General features: G+C 43.8%; 1 protein-coding gene across 8 annotated transcripts in view; it reads left to right on the top strand.

Moving 5' to 3' along the window:
* Positions 1–15,264, top strand: part of FKBP5 (FKBP prolyl isomerase 5) — a 796,880-nt gene that overhangs the window by 418,088 nt on the left and 363,528 nt on the right. The gene's annotated exons all lie outside the window — the stretch shown is intronic.

Raw genomic sequence — 15,264 nt, 5'->3', positions numbered from 1 at the left:
GGTGACAGCGCGATTTGAGATATTGGAGGGCAGTGAGATTTTAAGCAATAACTTAAGGTGATTAAGACTACATGGAATGTGAGGGCAATGGTGACCAGCAAGTATAAGGGTCATGTGGATGTTGGGGCAGTAATAAATGTTAAGAAACAATGATTGCTGTTTAAATAGGACAACAAGCTTTGATGATACAGTCACAAATATTGGGCAGCTAAAGAAAGTAGGTGTGACAGTAAGTGAGTATAGTGCTGGGAAGACAGTTTACATCGAGACTTGTGTTAGGGAGACTAGCACAGTGATACAGGGGTGGATTATAATTATTAACACACTGTGGGCATAAGCATGGCATGTGCCAGTGCGAGGTTTGTGGACCTGGGAAGGCAGAGTTTGGGGAAATGGACAATGACAATCAGTCTGGTGTAGCGTAGGATTGTCTGGTAGATCATTGCAGTGGGTGCTATGGAGACTGATTGGAGAGTGTTTCAACAACCTACAATAGTGCAGTAGGGTGATCGAAGTTCTTGTTTAGACAGCTCTACAAGTGTTGGATTGCCTGGGTCTAGTCTGCATTGCTGATTGGAAAGTGAGTATTTGAGGTAGTGAATGTTAGAGAGGTGGGGAGAAGGTTGGTTTGAAATGTCCAGAATGAGAAATGTTGCGGAGACTTTCTGGAAATAGTGATGTTCAGCTATAAAACCTGAGTAGGAAACTGCTGGAAACATGAATGAAGAAGCCTTTCTGCACCATCCCATCCCTTCCATCTTCCAACACCTCTCTGCAGAAAAGTACAAGAAGGCATAACTTGCACCTTCTGACCCATAGTATTTTCAGTGGCGCCAGGCTCCAGCATGCAATCAGAACCGCATGTTCCTATTCATTTCACAGCTCCAAGCATGACAAACAAGGAAACATTGCTCCACATTTTCTTCTGCACCCCACTCCTGTCAGGGAGTATAGGCTACTCATTAGCCTCTGCACTATAATAATACAGGAGCTTAAGATCGAGTTGTCTTTTACCAACAACCCTTTACTGGAAGGATAAGTTCTCCAGGATTGAATCTTTTATAGATTCACATGCTTGGATCTTCCCCGTTGTCGTGATGGAAGTCCCCTGGTAATTATTACTAGTAGTGAAAGTCCATTGACTTATTCTGAAGTGTACATATCCCATAGGATTGTGTAGCAATCCACATCGTTTTGAGCACAACCAAAGTTCAACCAATCAGAAGAAAGCTTTTGACTCATTCCTCTTGTCCAGTGGCTTTATCCTCAGATTACTTACCACATATCATTTGGGATGGAGTCTCTCTGAGCTATGCTGTTTTCTTTTCAGAACTTACCTTTGTCACACCATGTGAACGTTATGTTATGAAGGAGTATAATGGCTACTCCGAGAGGTTTCTCAGCATGTCAGAAAGTTCAAAAAAGGGTCTGTTCCGCACATAAGAGACCTGTGGGAAAATTAGGCTTTTCTCTGAAGATCCTCACAAGGAGTGCCTGTACGGCCTGCACCTGCACCACAAACCCAAAGACTGCAAATATTGCAGACTTTCCTCTGTGAAAACTCTCGAAGACAGAGAGGCAAGACTGTTATTATGGCTTTAGAAAAGGAAGGTGTCTGAAACTCCAGACTCTGGAGATGAAGTGTCCTTTTCCAAGGTGAAGAATACAATGGAAAGGGAAAGATCTGGAAAGGATTTAGGTGAACCGCATATAAAAGACCCATAAAACAGCAGACAAGAAGAAGCCAGAAATGGAAAAGGTGACTTCCCCAGAACCTCAAGGCTCAACAAAATAAAAGGCATTAGTATCATACCCTTCAACACCTTTTGAAAGACCTTTGGCCTCTGCTAACACCAGAAAGCCTACCTCAGAAACATCAGACAAGTCACTGAATAAATCGTCAACAAGGCGGTCTACGGCACCGTCAATGGAGAAAATGGCTACACCGACGACATTGACTGCTACGCTGTCTATGGGTTTGTCGACAGTAAGACTAATGTCGATGATGTCATCGTTGACTGCAAGATTGTTGACATCGGTCTCCTCATTGGCACAGAACACTGCCGTCTGTGCTGTCAACGCCAGTTCCAACGGTGAAAGCGCAGATAAGACTATCGAAGCAGAAGGCATTATCCTCGACTATGGCACTGGTGACGGGCCTGTAGACGGTCAGTGCTGACCCAGTCCTATGACCAAAACGGACATTGCCTTCCAAAGTTTCACCTTTGCCACCAGTGCGTCTTCTAGAAATTAGAGAGCTGGAAGAAGAGGATGATGAGGGGTCTTTTGGAAGTGCTACAAGTCCATCACAACTGCCTGCCAAATGTCAAGACTCTGATGATGAGGGCAAACAAGGGTCTGAATATATACAAGGTGACTTTTCATTTAAAGACAGACAGCAAGGTGGGGGAAAACATACAAGGAATTCCTCGAGTATGACCCTTATGAGGAAGTCCTAGACAAACAACCAGCACAAGAACCTATGATACAAGTCCCTGTAGCACTGGTGACAAATCTCCATCTAATGTTGCCAGACTATTATATAAGGTTTTATGAAAAGGAACCAGCACCTTCAAAACAAGTGAAAGCTGGTGTGCCACAAGTGGAAACATCACAGCAGACAACCCCTCTGGTACTGCATAAAGACATTTATCAGCCAAGGCAATTGGAGACTATCACCATTCATGATGACTACGCCAATCAGAAAGATGATGATGATGAGCCCGAAGAGGGTGAGATACCACAAGATCTGACATCTACCACAGGTAGTGAATGAGATGACTACATGGCCCCACCAACACCTCCTGTGGCTAGCTCACCGCCAAGTGATATGAAAAACCCAGCTACAGTGGCAGCAGTAATAACGAGGCTTGATTTATAAATAAAAATACACGGCTCCAGAGAATTCTCCAGCCTGCTTGATTTGTCATCTGAAACCTGACTTGGTTGTTATGCAGACAGCACAAAGAAGTTCAAAAACCCAACGACATCCTGTTCAGCTCCTCTGTATAAGGAGGGTAGGAGATTGGACAACGTAGGATAGCACAACTCTGCCATGCTGGCTATCACCATAAGGATGTCCAGTGCCCTTGCCATACTGAGTAGGTATGACCAGTCAGATTTGGTCAAACCTTGCTCAAGTTCTAGAGTCTCTGCCAGAGGATAAAAGACAAGAGGCTAGAGCTATCCTCCAAGAAGGGGAAAGGACATCTTCAGAGATAATAGATGCAGTGATGGATGTAGCTCTCACCGGTTTCAGGCAAATGGCAGAGCAGTGGTCTTGAGAAGGCAGGTACGGCTTAAGGCAACTTCATTCAGACCTGAAGTGCAGTCAAAAATCTTAGACATGCCTTACAATGGAGAAGCTTTATTAGAAAATGCCTTACAATCGATCAAGGTTGACACGGAAACTGCAAGGTCTTTGGGTGTACTACAACAGAAAAGGCTTCAGTCCTTTCGAGGTGGTAGAGGCAGAGGACAATATTCATTTAGAGGGTATAACAACCCTATCAATATCAGCCGTACCATCAGAAGTCGAAGGGATATCATCAACAATTCTCTCAGCAATATAGACCTTCACAGTCAACACCGGTCGCCTCCATGGTTTGGCCTCCCTTGAATGTCAGAGACACTCTCTACAGCTTTTACAAAAAATTGGAAGCCCATCTCTTCCAACAAATGGGTCTTTGACATTATAATGTATGGGCACACCCTGGAATTTATCCAGAAACCTCTATACCATCCGCCTATCAGGAGGTCATTCCAGCATCTTCGGCTGTTAAGAGAGGAAATCAAATCTCTGATATTGAAGGGAGCAATAGAAGGCGCTCCACAAAATTGCAGATGCTGAAGAAGAAAAATTGGAAATGGAGACCGGTGTTGGACCTCAAGCAGCTCAACAAGTACGTCAAAAAACAATCATTTAGAGTGATTACGCTTCAAAATGTCATTCAGTTGTTAAATCCAGGAGACCACATTACTTTGTTGAATTTTCCTGGCGCCTTTTTCATGTCTCCATATATGTAAATCACAGGCGATATCTCAGATTCGAGCTGGACAGAACTCACTACCAATTCAGGGTTCTACCATTTGGCCTAACGTCTACCCCTAAACTTTGTACCCAATGCATGGCACTGGTATCAGTCTATCTGAGAAGAAATGGCCATCAGGTATTTCCATACCTCGATGATTGGCTGATAAAAGCAAATTCCTGCAAGGCTGCAATGGCCTCTACAAAGGCATGCCTTCAGATTTTCAAGGATTTGGGTATCCAGATAAGCAAGTCGAGATCTTATATAGTTCCAAACCCAACAATTATTTTTCTGGGGGCAGTTCTAGACACAAAAATTTGCAAGGTGTATCCAACAAAAGAAAGAGTGGCAAAGATAATAGCATTGGTGTCTACCCTATCGAGCAAAAAAGTCCACTTGATTAAGGCATTTCAAATCGTTTCTGCAAATGGTATCATCTTGCATTCCTCTCATACCGAAATGTCGTCTGTACATGACTAGCAATGGATGCAGGATACAGGCTTATTCCACGATGTGGGGCCTACAACAGCAGAAATGGTGAGCACTATGTAGTGGTGGATGAAAGAAGTTAATATTGCAGTGGGGTCAACATTCCTAGTCAAGGCGTCAACTTATATAATGACAATGTTTGCCTCAAAGGAAGGCTGGGTAGCACATCTCTAGAATGTGTAAATGAGCAGAGGGTGATCAGACGAGGACAAGAAGAAACATATCAATTTCCTGGAGATGAAGGTGATGGCCTTGGGGCTCAGAGCTTTTCAGCCAAGAGTAAAGGGGTAGGAGGTCTTGATTCGAACATACAACATGACCACAATGTTCTATTCGAACAAGCAAGGGGGAACAAGATCACATTTGCTGTCTAGAGAGGCACAGGACATGTGGAGCTGGTGTCTCCAGCACAGAATATATGTAAAAGTGGAGCACATATAGGGCAAGAAAAACCAGGGGGCAGACAAATTAAGAAGGCCCCTGACAGATTGCCACGAGCGGGAGATGTCGGACACTCAACTCAGCAAAATGTTCGTCAATTGGGGAACACTGTCCCTGGATCTATTTGCTTCCGCAGCGAACAAGAAATGTCAACACTACGCAATTAGATTACCCCACAAAGGATCGTGGGGGGATGCACTACAATGTCACGGCTAGGAATATTTGCATATGCCTTTCAGCCAATACCTTTAATCTTGAGAATGCTGACCACGATGAAAAGGGAGCAGGGCAGAATTATCCTGATAGCTCCGGCATGGCAGAGGCAATATTGGTATACAGAGCATTTTCTGATGTCAAAACAGTGACACATTTCACTCAAACCAGTTCCAGGATTGCTCTACAGAAACGATGGGCAGGTGATCTATTCGAACCGAGAATCTCTACGTTTTGCACTGAACCTGAATTCAACGAATTTCACCAACTGAATATTTTCCAACTATGCACGGGCCTTTTAGCTTCAGCTAGAGCCGAATCCACAAATAAGTCATACAAGGCAAAATGGCTAATATTTTGTAATTGGTGTGCTTCTAAGGACTTTCACCCTTTCTCTTTGCAACCTGCGCAAGGGCTGCCACACCTACTAGCCTTAGCTCAGTTTGGTCTACGTCATAGCTCGATTAGAGTACATCTTATGGCATTTTCAGGATTCAGATACTCTAGGAATTAAAATAGCTGTAGTCTGACAGGCAGATCAAAGAATTCATAAAAGGACTCTTTAGGGCTTATCTACCAGTAAGGAAACCATTGATAACTTGGCAGCTGAATATAGTTTTAACGCAACAGATCGAAAGGCCTTTTGAGCCTATCCATAAATTGGACATCAAACATCTTACATGGAAAACAGCTGTTCCCTTAGCGTTTACATTTGTGAGAAGAGGTATTGAAATGCAAGCCTTTACTGTGCAAGATCCATACTTTCAGTTCAAGAAAGACAAATTATCCTGCATACTAATCCTAGTTTCATAACTAAAGTGCCTACGGATTATCACCTCAATTAACTGATTATCTTAAAGTCATTCTTTCAGAATCCATTGTATGAAGCAGAAAGGGCGCTTCATACTCTAGATGTTTGAATTATTATTTAGAGTAAATAAAGACCTTCAGAAGATCTGATCTGCTCCTGGTGGGTTTGCACCCCCAAGAAAAGGCCAACCAGTGTCAAGGGGGACTATACCAAGATAGGTATCTGTGACAATAGCTCTATTGTCATGAGGGAGCTGGAAGACTGCTTACATCAAAGGTGCGTTTGCACTCAACAATAAGTGTGGCAACTTCAGCAGCTCTATTTGCAGGATTGTCTTTGCCTGACCTATGCAGAGTGTGGTCAAACTGGGTTATCTTTACCAAGCACTATGGTCTAGATGCCATGAACAATAAAGATGCAGCGGTGGGTCAAGCAGTTGTTTGAAATGTGTTTCAATGAAGGGAGCTGGTTTTTGCTTATTGACAGTGGAGGCTAGTCACATATGAAAGTGGTGAGGCGTAAAAGTGCGGGATGATTGCCCTGTGTGGAGCAAGACTAGCAAGCGAGCTTGGTAGTCATAAAAGTGGTTCGGAGTCTCCCCCCACACCCCCCACGGAATTATTTTTAAAAAGAGCGGGCAAATGGTACATTTTCAAGCAAATTTGATAAAGCAAGAAAAGTTAATAAATCAATTGTAAAAGTGTAGTTATGACATCAATAAAGCCATTTCATATGAAAACACCTCACTGTAAAATTTCCGAAGAAAGGAGGAGGAGTTGGAGTAACCCTGGATAAAGGTAAGTAATTCAGCCTTTACCAGAATTTGAGGAACTGCTCCTAGCTCCTTATGGGGCAAGTACCGAAAGCAGCAGTGGTGGACTGTCTGCACTGGAAGTGGAGCACCCCCACATATGCGGTCCCCTACAGCCTGTCTTGTGCCTTATGCTGCTCGGTGACAATCCTCAAGGGCCTGCAGAGTATGGAGTGCATGAGGGTAGGTGGTGTAGATGGAGCTGGTTCCTCGTCTTCAGCAGTGTGCCCTGCTGCAAAAAAACAACCGGGTTCTCTGTGCTAGAAGAACCAGTGGTTCACCTAGGTTCACCCAGTAAATACCCAACACTTTTCTGTAGTTCTTAGGGCTGGGTGTAGAGGCAGAGAGGTCGCTGCATCCAGCCCTGGCCACAGCAGACCTTGGAGAACTGTATATTTTGTGCATGTTCAAGTATCTAGCTGTCCTGGTCTTTGGATAAAGTGAGGTGATTTCTTAGCTTGTTGGTCCTGGCCATTGTTAGTCCTAATACCACAAGTTCCTAGGCTTATTGTGTATGGGGGTGTCACAGTCTTGAGTATTAGGCACGTATAGCAGAATTATAAGCGGTTGAGGTATACAATCGCCCCACACTGTTAATCCAAATTATTCTGTAGTGCTCACTCATCGGGTCAACCGTTACCAAAAAAAACCCAGAATTTACAAATTGCAAGACAACAGGGTTAGAGGAGCACAGTAACCAGTTACTGTGCTCCTAAACCCCTGTTGTCTTGGAATTTTAGGCATGCTTGTCCTTTAATTTAATTAAATATTTCGTTTAATGAAGAACTATTTCTTGATAATTTTATATTATGTTCACAGTGAAATATGCATATGTACTGGGTGCATCTGAACTCTCAGGCGGATACATACATATAATGCTATCCTCGCATATATACACAGTACAGAAACCTTAGATACATACAGTATTGAGGTCTTTGCTTCTAGTACAATATACATGACTCATATATATATATGCACAATATGCAGGTATTTGTTACATGCATAACATGCATTCCTCATACACATCCATGATGTGGAAGCCACATATATATATATCAAAACACACAAAAATGGACAGTAGACCAAAAGAGCAACCAGTAAGGCACCAATCCAATGTAATCCCAATTGAAATTATTTAAATACATAGTTAAGTTCTTGTGTGCAAATCTCCAAATGTGCCCCTGTCCGAGAGCACTCCCCTATTACCAGGGACAACTAAATAAAACACTAAATCAGAGTTGCACCACTTTACAGCAATGTTCAAATAGTCCTTTGAATAATAATTCTCTATGAAGCCACCAAGCCGTTGTACACTGGTCGAGTTTTTTCTTTTCCTTTATTAGTTCTTTCTTTAAAAGACTGACAGCCAACGCGTTTTGTCCTATAAAAACAGGACTTCTTCAGGGCAATGTAGAAACTATGCAGAGAATTTGAGGTAATGCCCTGGTCAAGTGGTATGTTGTGACAGGGGTGGTATTTAGACCCTTGCATTCCGCTCATCTAACCTTGTGCATAATTGTCTGCATCTCGCGTGAGTTACCATATGTTTATATAAAGGTGGAGGCTCATCCGCCAAGGCAGCACCAGCATAGGATCTCAAGGGCACCACGTGGAGGGGATTCACCGTCCATAATGTGGAGTTTGCACGAAGGATTAAGGACTCCGTAACATGGGGAGCCCATTTTGGGCTTCATTTGGCAGAAATTAGTGCACTTTTAATTTCGATAGAATAACTGGGAGCACAACTCCCACAAGTCTTCATTGAGTCCATTAGGGCGGGACAATGTATAAATTAAGGGAGCTGCCCACCACAGCACGATATTTCCGACAGCCTGTGAAAAAGAGGAAACTCGAAACCCGTCTGCGTTTCGGAAAGCTGCTGATCCAGCCTGCTAACGACGAGTGTCCATACCTTTAATAAAGGCTGGTAACCTTCTGCATAACTGTGTGCGTCTCGAGTGAGTTACCATGTGTTTAAAATATGAAGGTGGAGGCTCATCCACCGAGGCAGCACCAGCCCAGGATCTCAAGGGCACCATGTGGAGGAGATACACCGTCCAAAATGTGGAGTTTGCACAAATGATTAAGGACACCGTAACATGCGGGACCATTTTGGGCTTCATATGGAAGAAATGAGTGGACTTTTAACTTCGATGGAATAACTGGGACCACAACTCCCACAAGTCTTCATTGAGCCCATTGGGGCGGGACTATGTATAAATTAAGGGAGCTGCCCACCACAGCACGATCTTTCCAACAGCCTGTGAAAAAGAGGAAACTCGAAAAGCGTCGGTGTTTCGGAAAGCTGCTGATTCAGCCTGCTAACGACAAGTGTCCAAACGTTTAATAAAGGCTGGTAACCTTCTGCGTCTTAAGTGAGTTACCATGTGTTTAAAAAAAAAAATATATATATATATATGTATATATATGTATATATATATATATATATATATATATATATATATATATATATATATATATATATATGTTCGGTGACAGATTGGGGCGGTTGTGAGGATACTCATCCTCATGCTGGGCCGCGTGCATCGACACTGCTGACCCCGCTGAAAATTGGACCTGAGCTTCGGGGCTGAAGCGGTGTGGGGACTCAAGGAGGCACATTGTTTTGACTGCAAGCAGGATATTTGGGCTGTCCTCATCACTGCAATCCTGCGTCCCGCCCAACCATTGGGTTAGATATTCCATGCACTACCTACCTGGAAGCAGAGTGTTGCATTCTGGGAGTTGCAGTTCGTGACCACACCGAGAACTGCAACAGGTGGGAAAAGAACATCAGGGTCGGAGCCTTGGTCACATGAATAAAGAAGGCAGCAGGACTCAATCGTTGCTTAGATGGAAGCCTCCTGAACACTTGGGCGCTGAGGAAGGCAACACTATGCCGAAATGCATTCGCCATACCTGTAAAAATAAAGTGCTTCCATGCTGTCCCCCGTTGTGCTCTTTCCTGTGGAGGAGTTTGCTTCGATATATATATATATATATATATATATATATATATATATATATATATATATCAGCTGCAGTCTCCCAACACGCCGACAAAACGACAGAGAGACCACGCAGAGTTACCAAATCTGACGCGTTTCGGGCATCCGCCCTTGCTCACAGATATATATATATATATATATATATATATATATATATATATATATATATATATATTATATATAATGTCAGAGATCTTCTCAGAGGTTATATATATATTTATATATATATATATCCTCTGAGAAGATCTCTGATATTTACACAGTATGGGAGCCTTTAATATGCACAGTATGGAAACGGGTATATCCACAGTATGCACATCTCGGATATGTACACAGAAAGAAAACATCAATGTATGCCCTCTCTGCAAGCCTCTGACGTATGCCCAGTACTCATGCCTCAAAAATATAGTAACAATAACTTTCTTTTCATATAGTGCTACCATATGTACTGAAGTGTTGTAAATAAAAGATGTTACTCCTACACCCGAGGCTTTTCCTCAGCCCTAAGGGCTGTGTGTGGAGGCAGAGAGGTTGCGTCATCTAATCACGGGTGATCCACTCACTGGATTGGTGTAGCGCTCCCGTGGGTTCAACTGAGCAATTACAGAATCCCCGTGCCCCTTCCTCCCTATGGGGTTGTGTACAACTACTGTACATGCAAAGCACGTCTGTCAGGGCCGCCGGCTTCAGCCGATCAATAAAAGTTAGTGACAGACATGAGTCAGGCATACAGTCAGGCATGGAAGTGGCAAGTTTACAGGCAAGCTTACGGAATTGCAGGTTTGAGACTTTGCAGCTTGTGCGTAGAGGGCGGGGTAGTAGCTCCTGCTTGTAACGAAAATACCTGGTTCAAATGAGAAGGACATTATACTCTAAAAAGTTGGTGAAATCAGGTGCACATGGCCACAAGTCAATGAAGGTGCGCACAAATGTAATTAATTACCACTCACCGGGAGTGCATGCAGTCATCAAAATCAGTGGCGTCAGTAGGGTTGGTGTCACCCGGTGCGGGTAACTCATGGTGTCACCCCCTCACGAGTCCTCCGCTCCAAGTCCGCCAGTGGACACAGATGGGGAAATATAAAGACTAATATAAATGAGAAAAATTAGTCACTGAAGAGGATGCTTAAATATTAGCATCAAATTCCCTGTCATTTATGAGGGAAAATGAAGTATAATTGGCAGGCCCCAAACTGTGGTTGTCAATTTCTTTTCCCAAACTTCCCATTTTGAGGTTCACTTTACCTTATAGAAACACAGACTTTATCATTCCAATGGTTTGTATATTCTGAAGCATCTCTTCAAGCACATCACACACTGATAAGCCCACCCAACTACGACTTAGTTATTTCGACCAACAGTGCAACACTTTTTTGAGAAATCTATTTTTTCTCTTTCCTAACCCTATTCAGTCCAAAGTTAATGCTCCTAAACATTTCCAAATTACGTTAAGCATCACAGTGGAGCTCAAAGTGGAGAAAATGTATTGTGCACCAATTTAGGTATTTTTGCAAATTTGGAAATAGAGCAAACAGGATTTACACCAGGAGAAAATGTATTGTCCGTTACTTGTTTGTACATTATGAAATTAAGCGAACACAATGTTATACACTTTCTAATTTGACAGAATGCTCTAAAATGAAGGAAAAATCTGTTTTATACGATTTCAATTAATTCACTTTTTTTAAATTTAAGCAGCAAAATAAAACGCGAAATCTATTGGGCAGCTGATTTTTAACGTATCTTTTTGATAAAGCATGATTTTTTCCTAAAACTCTTCTGCTGAAAGAAATTAATTGAAAGGAAAATATGCATTCTATTTATTTTGTAAGAAAAAATTGGTTTCCTTCATTTCCCCCTTTGCAAAACTGTTTATGCTGTGATGGCTGGGGCGAAATATATTTGTTACATTGCCCATCCTGATTGAGACAAAAATGAAGCCAAAATGGATTCACGCCTTGATTATAAGTTCAACGTATCATAGGTTCAGATTCACTTTTGAGAGTCTTAAAATGTGAATTTACACGTGCAAATCAGTTTACTCACACATAGTATTACACCGGATGGTGTACTACTCCGTGGAAGTAAATATACCCAGAGAGGTGGCAGTGGATGTTCCAGGACAGGATTGCCTTGCCGAATCGGTGATCATCTACATATCTATGAGTCTGTAACTAACTGCATCTCTGGAAGGCGGAAGCCTGTTACCATCCTGGATATGATGTGAGTTGTACTACTTTCAAAGGCGGCTCCAACGTTTTGTCGTGGGATAGCATGGGGAAGAACAGCGTATGGTGGGGGGGTTTTGCTTGCTGAAGTGATCTAAGAGGCACAACATGTGCACTACTGCAATCATGATTACGCACCTGTGCCTATAATACGCAATGCTGCTGGGAGCTCTAAAACCCGTTCTGTCCCGGGGCACTGGTGTGATATGGTACCAGGACTATTTTGGGAATTTAATAAAGCTTAAACCTACTACAGTGATAGGTGAAGCTTAGGGTGCGTGCCCCCCAAACCCAGCCACACTCACTATGACTGTCTTCTTGGGCCGGCCTTGGTGGGGACTGTCTGGGAGTAATGCGATTGCGATCTGATTGTGTGCCACTGCACTGCCACAATTCTATGTAACTTCATTCATATTTGTAAATGATATTTCTCTCTCACCTCGGCCTCCGGACCCAAGTCAGTCCCAAATTTGAAGGGGATATGACGGACGGCGCTCACGATATCAAAGAAGGAAGGTGACAACTATTAATTCTTCTTCTAGCAGCGCACCGTCGCACGCACTCCCCTGCGCTGCCGAATCTCCTCCCAGCCACAGACGTGGTGCTGGAGCGCGACCGCCGCGACGCGTCAGAGGAGCACAGCGCAGCGCGGGGGCTGTCCCAGGGCCGTCATTGGTAGCGCTAAAGATTGACGCCCTGGGACCCACAAACTGGGTACGCCGTTGCCGCGCATCCGCATCGCACCACCATCATCACTTCACATCACCACTATAGGTGGTGCGTGCGTGCGTGGCGACGTGCTGCACTCACTGCACTGACTGGCTGTAGTATTTTAATTTGTAAGCAGCTGCAGCCTGCAGGTGTGCACCCGCCGCACTGTGCACTTGCGGCTTGCACTATAAATAAAAGCAGCACTGTCTGGCAGCAGAGCAGAGGTGAGGCTGAGGCTGCACTGTGCAGTGCAGAGCGAGCCAGCCAGCGTAACCAGATTGGTGTCACCCCATGATGGGGTGACACCTGGTGCCCTCCGCACCTCCCTAGTGACGCCACTGATCAAAATGATGCCTCAGGGCAACGGCTCCGATTCCTAATTATAGGCCCTGTAAGCACGCACTAGGAGTGGGGGGCCTGCAGGACACATAATGAGATGACTTTAGTCTCCATTCCCCTCATTTGCAATGGCATCACGAGGGGAAAAGGGGAAGAGCATTTCCATAGCGTGACATCACAGTTAAAGGAAAATTACCAATTACTACGTGGATTAAAATAAAAGCACATAGTGATTGGTCATGCTCTTTATCATTCCGCATCTTCACCGTTTGGGACTGCGGGAGAGACCAGCCTGCCCACAACCAATCCAAACTTTGCTCTCATGCATTTAACATGCAAAAATGCATGAGAGCAAAAGAAGCATTGGTTTGAGCAGGTGAATCCAGTGCCCTAAAGGACACCAGAGGGGCTGAGCTGCGTTCTCCCTGACTCCGTAGGAGCCCCTGAATTTGAGGCCTAAAGTGTGCATGTATGGTTAGCCATAATCTCGGACCTGTTCAGCCTGACATGCGCAGTGGACTTCTGACAACGCTGGCATTCCTAATCAGTAGGATTGGCCATGCCCTTCCTGAACACTGATGCGGAATCTTGCACTAATTAAGAAATTGAATTTCCACTGCCAGGTCCAGCCCTTTAAACACTGGCATGCCAGGTACTTTCAGTTATTCAAAAGAACAACTCCAAGAAAAGCTCCAGCGATCCTGCTACACCGGACAGGACGCCGTGCAGCCCAACTCCGACTTCCCATTGAGGATCAACTCGTACCCGGACTGCATCTATCAGCAGCCGAGCTGTGCCGTCAGGCTTGTATTCTCCTAAAGTGTACGGTTCACCCCGCGGGTAATTACAGGTCTTCCGCGTTGGGACAGGAACGCTCCATAAGACGTCCTGCCTAGCTTTCGCCGTGCCACTTTGCTCCCGCAGAAGCCTCACAGGCTACCTGTATACATTCTCAAGGCATCACTGTTCATCCACAAGGCTCCGAAACAGATGCCGCTGGACCAAATTTCCTCGGAGGAAAGGCTTCTTCTAAAAAACACTCAGGCAATAGTAATCAATGTAGTCCTGAAGATGATCCCAGTTTATTATTGGAGATAGGGATCGAAACGTCGACTGTTTTGGCAGTACTGCAATTTTCCCCTTGTGTATTATTTGTTGCAGTTACTGTTAGGTTTAGCTTACACAAGATTTGCATTGTTTTGTAAGCTACCTTTCGCTCCACTTTGTTTGCCTGTCATTTTCCCATGTATTGTTCTCACCCCTTTCTGACTCGGTACAGGCTTGTGCCCAGTTTTTGATCTGTGTTGTGTCATATTTATATGTTGATCTTAACTTTATTCTGAAAATAATAAATTCCGCTGTCCGGCTGGACACTGGATCAAAAAAGACATAGTTCTTATCTAAGTCTATGCTTATTGTTCTTAACTTTATCTGTATGAGTTCAGGACCTTTGTTCTTTTGAATAATCATTAACTACCCAAGGTCCTCAACTACCTAAACGGGTCCCCTTGTTGATTATACCACAGGTACTTTCAGTTAAGCAGTCCTTCCTGGGGTGTGAGAGGTGCCACGCCCCCACACCCTAGAGGGGAAACCGCCCCTGCTTATTGAGCACTGTATAGTAAAGTTACATTGTGAATCATAGACATTTTCAGTTTTCCCGCCTCCGCATAGAAACTTGTTATTTGAAGGTTTTTTCGTCTGTGGACTACTGCTAGCTATTCAGATTCAAGCATGTGAACCTATGAAAGATTGAATACTAGAGAAAAAAGCAAGTTACTTAACTTTTACACTGTGGTTCTCCAGTACTGATATCTTCGATAAATTCCCATGCCATCCTCCCCTGTAGTCGCTCACCTCATTGCACTGTTTCTTCTTTTGATGGTGTACTTATGCACTTGGGCTTGGAAATCTAAGGTGTGAAGCCACTGGATAGGAGGAATGAGGCAGAAGTTTCCTTCATATTGGTTGAGGTTTGGTTGTACTCAAATCAATGTGGAGTATTATGCAAGCCCATGGGATATGAACTTACAGAATAATTCTGGAATTTTTCTGCTAGTTATAATTACAGCGGGGCTCCCACCGCGACGACGGGGAAGATTCAAGCATGTGAATCTATGAACGATTTCAGTACTGGAGAGTAACTTGTTATTTCTTGCTTCATCGTTTCCACTGCAGTTGT

Source organism: Lissotriton helveticus, chromosome 5_1, assembly GCF_964261635.1.
Source record: "Lissotriton helveticus chromosome 5_1, aLisHel1.1, whole genome shotgun sequence".
In the NCBI taxonomy this organism is placed as follows: domain Eukaryota; kingdom Metazoa; phylum Chordata; class Amphibia; order Caudata; family Salamandridae; genus Lissotriton; species Lissotriton helveticus.
The sequence above is the reverse complement of the archived record's forward strand: the minus strand, read 5'-3'. Positions and strand labels throughout refer to the sequence as shown.